This window comes from Stegodyphus dumicola, chromosome 4 (genome assembly GCF_044657685.1).
Source record: "Stegodyphus dumicola isolate Sdum_Otavi_A_Nest chromosome 4, ASM4465768v1".
NCBI lineage: Eukaryota > Metazoa > Arthropoda > Arachnida > Araneae > Eresidae > Stegodyphus > Stegodyphus dumicola.
The window spans coordinates 149,077,262-149,085,899 of NC_140771.1; the positions used below are offsets into that span (position 1 = coordinate 149,077,262).

General features: G+C 30.8%; 1 long non-coding RNA gene across 1 annotated transcript; it reads left to right on the forward strand.

Moving 5' to 3' along the window:
• Positions 1–2,370: 2,370 nt before the first annotated feature.
• LOC146997719 (uncharacterized) lies at positions 2,371–8,145 on the forward strand. Its single transcript, XR_015040520.1, has 3 exons — positions 2,371–2,443; positions 4,920–5,009; positions 8,008–8,145. It is a non-coding gene; the product is annotated as an uncharacterized LOC146997719 (long non-coding RNA).
• Positions 8,146–8,638: the final 493 nt, after the last annotated feature.

Sequence of the window (8,638 nt, forward strand, 5' to 3'; positions counted from 1 at the left end):
ATTTCCAATACACAGTTTCGGGCGCTGGAGATACATTTCTTTTTTCGTACAGTGTTCTCGTTGCACGCTTTTAAATCGATGAGTTTGTTAATTAAAAAATTCGTTAAAGTTTTGCAAAATTGGGAATAGCTAATAAAAGAAATTCCAAATTCGGAATTTCTATGCTCATGTTTGGTTGGAGTTCTACGTTATTCAAAATTGGATGGCTCTAGGTACTGTTGTTTTTTGAAAATGCGAGAAACATTCATGCATTGATGCAGAATCTTCATTATTTAGTTTCTTTAAATATAATGCATGGCAATAATATTTTGTAGCAACAGTTTGAAAAGTGAATCAACGCAGAAAGTGAAACCACGCAAAATGTCGTTTTGAGACTAATAGCCCTTTGGGTCTAATGCCCCTTTGGGCTAAAAAAAAATAAATAAATGTTAAATTAGCAAGTTAAAATAATAGCAACATTTAACCGATAAGAAAGTCAGAACTCTTTCCCCCATAGCACAAAACATCCTCAGGATGTCCTATTTAAGTCGCAATATCCTGGGACATACTTAGGATGTCCTAAGGATGTTGATTCTCAGATGTCCTGAGGAGATCGTAATTTAACATCCTGAGGATGTCTTATTTAAGTCGCTATGTCCCGGGATATGACAGGATGTCCTGAAGATGTTGATTCTCAGATGTCCTGAGGAGTTCACCAATTTCACATCCTGAGGACATTCATTCTGCATTGTCCGGAGGACTTTCGTTGTCAAACATTTTGAGGATATTTGTTCTCAAATTTACCAGTTTTAATTTTTTGACATTGCACATCTGAAACTTGCACATTATTTTATTTTTCATATGTATTTTACTAAGTTGTTTCTAAATGCTGTACATTAAAAATATTGATATGATTGATGATTTATTCTTGTTATTTTGTTATTAATTTTAACTGCTATTTTTTCTGACGTTTTTAAAAATTTATTTAGTCATGGAAAAGATTTTTTTCAATGGATTAGCATTTTCTAGAATATTTGCAAAATTCTAAATAACACATATTTTTTTTATAAAAAATGTATAAATTACATGTATAATTACTTACAGATTACAAACCCTACTACAAATACAGGTAAAATTAGATATAGATATATTTAATTACGGAAACGAATTTTTTTTTAAAATTTGGGTATAGAGACATTAGGTATTTTTTTGGAAGCAGGAAACATGAAAAATTAGCAACTGCCTTCGCCGGGAATCGAAGGACGGACCTCTGGAATACCGGCCCAGTGTGCAGAACCACTACACCACGAAGACACGCTAGGTGTGGTGGTGGTTTATTTAATTATGGCAAAGCACACTAGAGCTATCTGCCTAAGGGGAGGATGTCTTCGTGGAGGACTTTCTAAGCGAAACTGGCTCGTATACTCGTTACACGTGGGGAAAACCACGAAGAAAACACCCATGCAGCCAGCCCGTTTGCGGGATTCGAACCTCGGATCGCACTACCAGGGTTCAGCGACTTTACCGCTCGGCCGCTGGTGGGCCGAAGACACGCTAGGAAAGCGGGAGAAATACCTTTTATTACTTCCCTTTTTAAAGGGCGACTTTTTTTTAAGGGGATCCAATCACTAAATCCTGGGTGTGGATATACCTCATCCAACACCTTTTTAGTTCGGGCGCCACTGTAGAGACATTAGGATTTTTTTGGGAAGCCGTAGAGATGAAAAATTAGAAACCGCCTTTGCCGTGAATCGAACCACGGACCTCTGAAATACCGGCCCAGCGTGCAGAACTATTACACCACGCAGGCACGCTAGGAAAGCGGGAGAAATACCTCATAAGGAAAATTTTTTTCCTCTAATTACAGGACAGAAAATGTTTTTCAATCGCGCGATCTGTTATTGATATTGAATTACAGTCGTGCGATAATTTCGCAGTAAAGATACATCTCTGATGACTATCCAAGATTCTAGAAACTTTGGTCTTATATAGAGACGGTCGTCTTATAGAAATAATGCTAATGCAATATTTATTTATAATCTCAGAACTATTGGTCACTTTCAGAAGTTGTCGTTTGAGAGGCGATATTCTATATATTTATTTACTGATACTCTCAGATTCCAAAATTTGTTTATATTCTCAGAAATATTGGATGGAATGTGGTCCTCCCATTCATGCAAAATTTTACATTTCATTAAAAATGAATTCGGCATTATTTAACTATTTCCCTATTAATTAATTAATTAGATAAAGAAAAAATTAGGAAATAGTACTGTTTATTACGGAATAATGTAGGAAGTTCTACAGAACTATATTCTTTCGCGTCATTGCACATTGTATCCGGCAAACTACTAGTTACTCGTATTCTTCCGCAAATCCGTAAATATCTGTCTGATTTGAAACGAAATCCAAAATGGCTGCGCCATGAGGTTAAATTGTATGGATATTTTTTGTTGCATGAAAGGTAAGTTCAGTTGCAATACTTGTATGTTTACTTTTTTTGCTTTTCGAATTTATGTTATTTATGTCATTTTGACAGTTAAATGTTTCACAGCTTTATGAATTGTTACCATTCTGTCGTGAATTACGTGTATCTCAATGGCTGGCTGTCTTTTCAAATATCTAATTTGCCCTGCTATCCAAATGTTTATGACTGAATTTTTTTTAGTCTAGTTTATGCATTCAGTTTCAAAATAATATGTGTGATCAGATTGCTTATTATTTTATTGCAGCAATAAATTTATGTTAAATAGTTTGAACAATTGTATAAAAATAAGAGTTTGCATCGTTTTGTCCAAAATATGTATGGTTGAAACATTATCTTAATCTAGTTTGTAATTCAAGTTTTTTTGGGGGTACTGTTCTGTTATTGGGACTAGAATCGAAATGTATGAACCTGTGTTCGTAAGTATGTGCATAGATGTGTATATGTAGACACACAAATATACAAGCATACATAAATACAATTCTGAACCCGGTCCTGATAACAGAACAGTACCTTTTTTAAATCTCTTTGAATATTTTATAAAAGGATTAAGCATTTTTCAAACTGCATATCATTTTAAGATTCGACTTGCAAGAAGACAAAATATGGTCATTCAATCAAATGCTTATGATAGCTTTTAACATTTTCTCATAAATATTGTTTGCATTTTTATTGTATTTTAGATACTTTAGTTATGTAAAGTGAACATGAGAATATTAGGAAAGCTGAAGAATATGAATAGCTACCATAATACATGTATTTTTTCATCGAGCCCATTGTTTTAGAAACCAATGCACCATTATTATATGCTGGCTTATATTGATAATTTTTGTTGAATCTTGCAAGTTGCCTAACATTCAGAATTATTACTACCGAATTTTACTGATAGGTTTTTTCAAGTTGACATAATCTGTCTGATAAATAAAATAAATTGGTGTTTAAATTATATGCATTTCTCTTAATGTTTCATTGAAAGTGAGATGGAAATATAAATGCTATCCAGAAAAGTGAATTCTTTTTGCCTGAAATAACAAACTGTACTAAATGATTAATGTTTATATCATTTTAGAAATGTCAATATTAAAGTTTCTCCCCCTTCTCTTCTTTGATTTTGAAATAATTTATAATAAAATAATATATGCATAAGTGTAATTAATGTAAAGTGTCATTCAATAATATAATTTATTTTTACTGATATTTTTATATTTCTTATCTGGGTTTTCTTTTGGTGTTAGAAGGAGGAAAAGACTGTAATGTTTTAATTAAGGAAATAATTACAACATTACAGTCTTTTAAATAACACAGTTGCAGTAATGTTTATTGAAGCAATCAGTACTGTGTGATTGCCAGTGATTGAATAATGTTAAAATGCATTGTTCATAAGGAAATTTGCTTATCTTTGTGTTATAGATTTTATTTTGACACAAGCTGAAATTTGAATTATTGGAAGCACTTTGAAAACCCGAATTATTTCCTGAATCGTTAATCAGGCCAATATATAACATACAAATTTTCATACAAAATTATTTCTTTGAGCATATTATAAAGAGCTCATTTAATTTTATTATTTGTACAAATTTTAGATTCAAAAGTAGCATGTAACAGTTAAAGATTTATTGAAGCCTACTTGTTACTTGTGGTAACAAAGAAGTGTGAAAGATATTGCCACATTAGCGAACATGACGATCATTGATGCTTAGTTTAGTAATTTAATAATATATTGAGAAACGCTGGGAACTTTCAGAAGTAGACATTTCGGAAATGATGGGCTTGATAAGAAATTTACATGGTTTTATTATCTTTAGTTAAGAATGGATTTTAGATGTTCATGTGAAAGAATTCTGTTTAATTATATGTGAAAGAATTGTTAAAGTCTGGCATTTAAAAAAATGAATTAATAATGTGCAATTACCTTTTTATTATACATATATTACTATATATTTCTAATGCGCTATGTAAATGTCAGTGCTAAACAATTGAGATACTATTGTCAGGGCAATCTTTTCTTATACATGAAAAATTCTGATACTTTATATTTTCATCTGCCCTCACAGCTTCAACTTATGCTAAAACAGCAAGAGTATGCACACGATAATAGCAAACTATGAATATGCATACCACACACATGTATTTACATGCTTTATATTTAATCTTTATTTCTGAATAGTATTCCATTGGATGAAAAATATGTGAATATTGACCCAATGTATATATTTTTGTGTGTGTGCATCCTAAAATTTCTTGTTTCTTATAAAGTGCTTATTTGAATTACTTCTTGTGAACAGAGCAGTAGATATGAACCATAAACTAACCATTTTGCCAATTTTCGCAGCTTTGCAGATAGTCAGAAAGCACCAAAATTTGTAATAATGTTAAGTTTAAATGATGTTCTATACTTTTGTGTTAATTTTTCTATTCTGTTAATTCTATTACTGTGTTATCAAACTTTCTGCAGGAATTTCAACTGGTTAAGATGTTATTACCATGTGGAGAAGAATTTGGTTTTCAAACTAGAAAAAATTGCAGCTGAAGGATTTTGTAGAAGGTCAGTCAAACTGGTTTTAGTTAATTATAATTTAATTTTGGGTGAAGAATTCTCAAATTTATTTATCATAAGTGTCTAAAGGTCTTCTAAATTAAATTCTGCTTGTTTCTGAAATTTTTCATGACATTCATTCTTTGATTATTATTATTTTTTTTTAAAATTTACTAACTTATATCCAGGCACATAATGTTGCATTTAATGCCATACCTTAAATATTGTAAAATGTTAAAATAATACATTTCACTTAAAAATGTGGTTGTGACAGTAAATTTTCTGTTGCATTTAATCATATCTATAAACATTGGTATACATCATTTTTCAATAATCTGTATATTATTTTGTGCATTTCTTTTACATCCAAGATCTGGCATATGACTTGCTTTTCAAACTGATAACATGGTGTAATAATGTAATCTAATGGTTAAAGTTTACTATGGAATGGGCCAAATTTAATAAATTATTCTTTGATAGAAATTTATTTATGTGTTCAGTGTGTCTCATCTCTTTAAATTGCTAAAGTAAATTTTATGTACTTGCATTTAGGAATTTTGACTGTATCAGAGTAATTTTGTTTCAGTTATTATAACATGCAAGGGAAAAAATTCATTCATAGCTCCGTATTTAAAATTAGTTAATTAAAGTCCTTAATAAAGAGGGACGTTTTGTTGTTTTTAATGTCGATAGAGTTTAATTCAAAAATATGCCACATTAAGGGTTACTTTTTAAACTAATTTAAAATTTTCATTACTTTAACATGTCCAATAATTGTTATTTTAACTCCGATATTGTAATAATATCAAAATTCCTTACTTTTTGATAGGTAATCCAAATGTAAAACAAGAAAAGAAAAAATTAAAATCTAGAAGTATATTTATTTCATACCTCTAACAAATAAAAACAACACAAGCTCTTTTTACTGTCTATCTGCATAGTGTGGCATGTCCCGTAAGACTGAGATTTGTATGGTCAAATCCATGTTTCAGTTAAAGGAAAATGCATGCACAGTCTTCTGATTTTCCCTTCGATTAAGGATTCTGTATATACTAGCATAAGAAATATATTAGTTAATGCAGTGTTATACATCAATATTTATAGACAATTATTGTGGCTATGTTTATTATAATTTTGTTCACTGTAATGGCTGGAGTGCCTAAACCATCATGCTGTGTACTCAAATCTTCATCTCTGCATACTGCTCCACTAGTGTTTAAACCACTGAAATGGTGATTATGGTAGAACATCTTTGGTAAAAATTTACTCTACTGTAACCCTTGGTGAATCGTTTCTTTTTTTTATATCAAGATCGTCACCTAAGAGGATCGGCACCAATTTCAAGGTGGCCACTACACAAAACCAAAATAAGAAGTCAAAGACATACACAAACTCTGTGTCCATGTACACATTGACCTATTAAAACAGAGAACTGCACAAACTGGGAATTGTGCACTGCCTTAACTTTGTCCATGTACACGTTGATCTATTTTCACTTTAAGAAAATCAGAAAGTTAAAAATATCATAGTTACCAGAAAAAATTCACCACTGTCTTAACACACAGACAACCAAAAATACACAGAGAGGAATAAGTTACCAAAAATACATATTTCCTAACATAAAAACATTAAACAACAAATCTTCTAACAAAAATTAACACACAGAGACAAAAAAATAAATGAAACGTCATTTTTTAACATACCTTTTTTTTCACATGCATATGTTTAGGCTTCCCACCACCATCCTCCAGGTAAGCAATTCAATTAAATTTTTCGTCTCTTAGTCACCTCAGACATACTCAAACGATGGTACCCACACCAAAATAATAAATAGCATGTTCAAAATACAAGACCATACCACTTCCGTGCAACCAAACACAGCAATTGAAAAGAATGGTAAGAACCAAAAACCTGGGACTGTACAAAAGGTTTACTATTAAAAAAAGTAGCCCAAAACTAAATTTATCACAGCACGTTGGCAATATTTGCAAAAATAACTCCTTTTTATTGACAAAAAAAAGTTTTTTTTTTTTTTTTCCCAAAGTCTACTTTCGCCAACATTATCAACATTAGGGTTACCAAAAAACTTATTTGACGCAATGGGCTTCCACATTTCACAAACAACCAATACCACTTTGCGATTTTTTTTCAGACAGAAACCAAGGTGTACCATACAGTAAAGATTAGCCACATCTTCATTTACTACTGTTACAAGTACTTCTTTGGTAAATTTCTGTGGTTAAATTCAAAAGTTTAAAATTGTGTTAACATGATCAGATTCAGAGTCATAGCTAGAGTTTTCAGCGCTCAGGGACAACTGAAGATTTCGCACCCCCTACTGCTTGCCAAGGATGGAAAACATTTAATTCTAAAATGTTCTAACATCAGTTTGGCGCCCCTTGGATTCTGCACCCGGGGACAGATCCCCCCCTTGCACCCCTCTAGCTATGCCCCTGATCAGATTTTATTTTCTGCACGTAGCTAACATTTACTTATGTGTTGTCAGATAAATGTTACCAGATGCAGTTAATTATTTTTTACTTGCCAATCTCACGGGACAAGTTTTTTTTTGCTCCTGCAAGACTTTACTTTGTGTTGCAAAATAAATTCATTCTCACTCTTTTTGGACTTGCCTACACATTAAATTTAAAATAGTTTTATGAATAGGTAAGATGTGATTATCATAATTTTGTTTCTCTCTTTATCTTGGCAACTTTATATGTTGATTCAGTATCCAGGTTACCTACCAGTGGCTGATTGATAAAACTGCTCATATGTTCAGCTGGTGGTTTGAGTTTATTTTCTGACATAAAAAATTTTAAAAGGCATTCCCCATGTTTATTTTACTATAATCGAAAAATCAAATAATTGCTACTCTGTTTATAGGTACTAAATGTTAAAATATTTTAAATGCTTCCTTTAATTTGCATTCTAATAGTCATATGTTTAAATTTAATTATGAATTATATTCACATATAGTAATTGTGAGTGTTTTTTTTTATTTTAGGTGCTGTGAAAGGCAATGACAGAGATCCAATTTATCAAGAGTTCTTATATACATAAGGAATACATGGATATAAGATTGTTTTTCATGAATTCAAATAAAATGTGATAAATTGGATTAATAAAAACTATTTTGAATTTTGAAAAGTGTTTTTCCTCTGTTAATCATAATATAGTGCCATAAATTTCTGAATGTGTTTATTTTTCATTCAAATAAATAGCTTTACAAAAATTTGTCATATTAATAGATATTGCATAATTTAGCATTATTATAAATATTTATTATAGCAGATTTAGCTGAATTACTTTTTTAGTATCTTTGCAGATGAAGTCACAAAGGTAAGTGGTTAGATATTTTTCTGTATTCCCCATTAAGTAATTTTATCTGGTAAATTACCATTATTTATATACTAAAGGTGAAAGAATAAGCTTTCCTTGAAGATACAAAAATTTGCAGATATTTCAAAAAATTGGTATATGTAAAAAAGTTCTTAAATTGCCACATATGCAAAACTGAAAATGTTATATATGAAATAGTTCAAAAATATAAATATTTTCACTATTTTTTAACTATAATTCACTGCATTTGTTATATATATACACAGTTTAAGGTAGCAGTGCTTTTCTCACTGTGA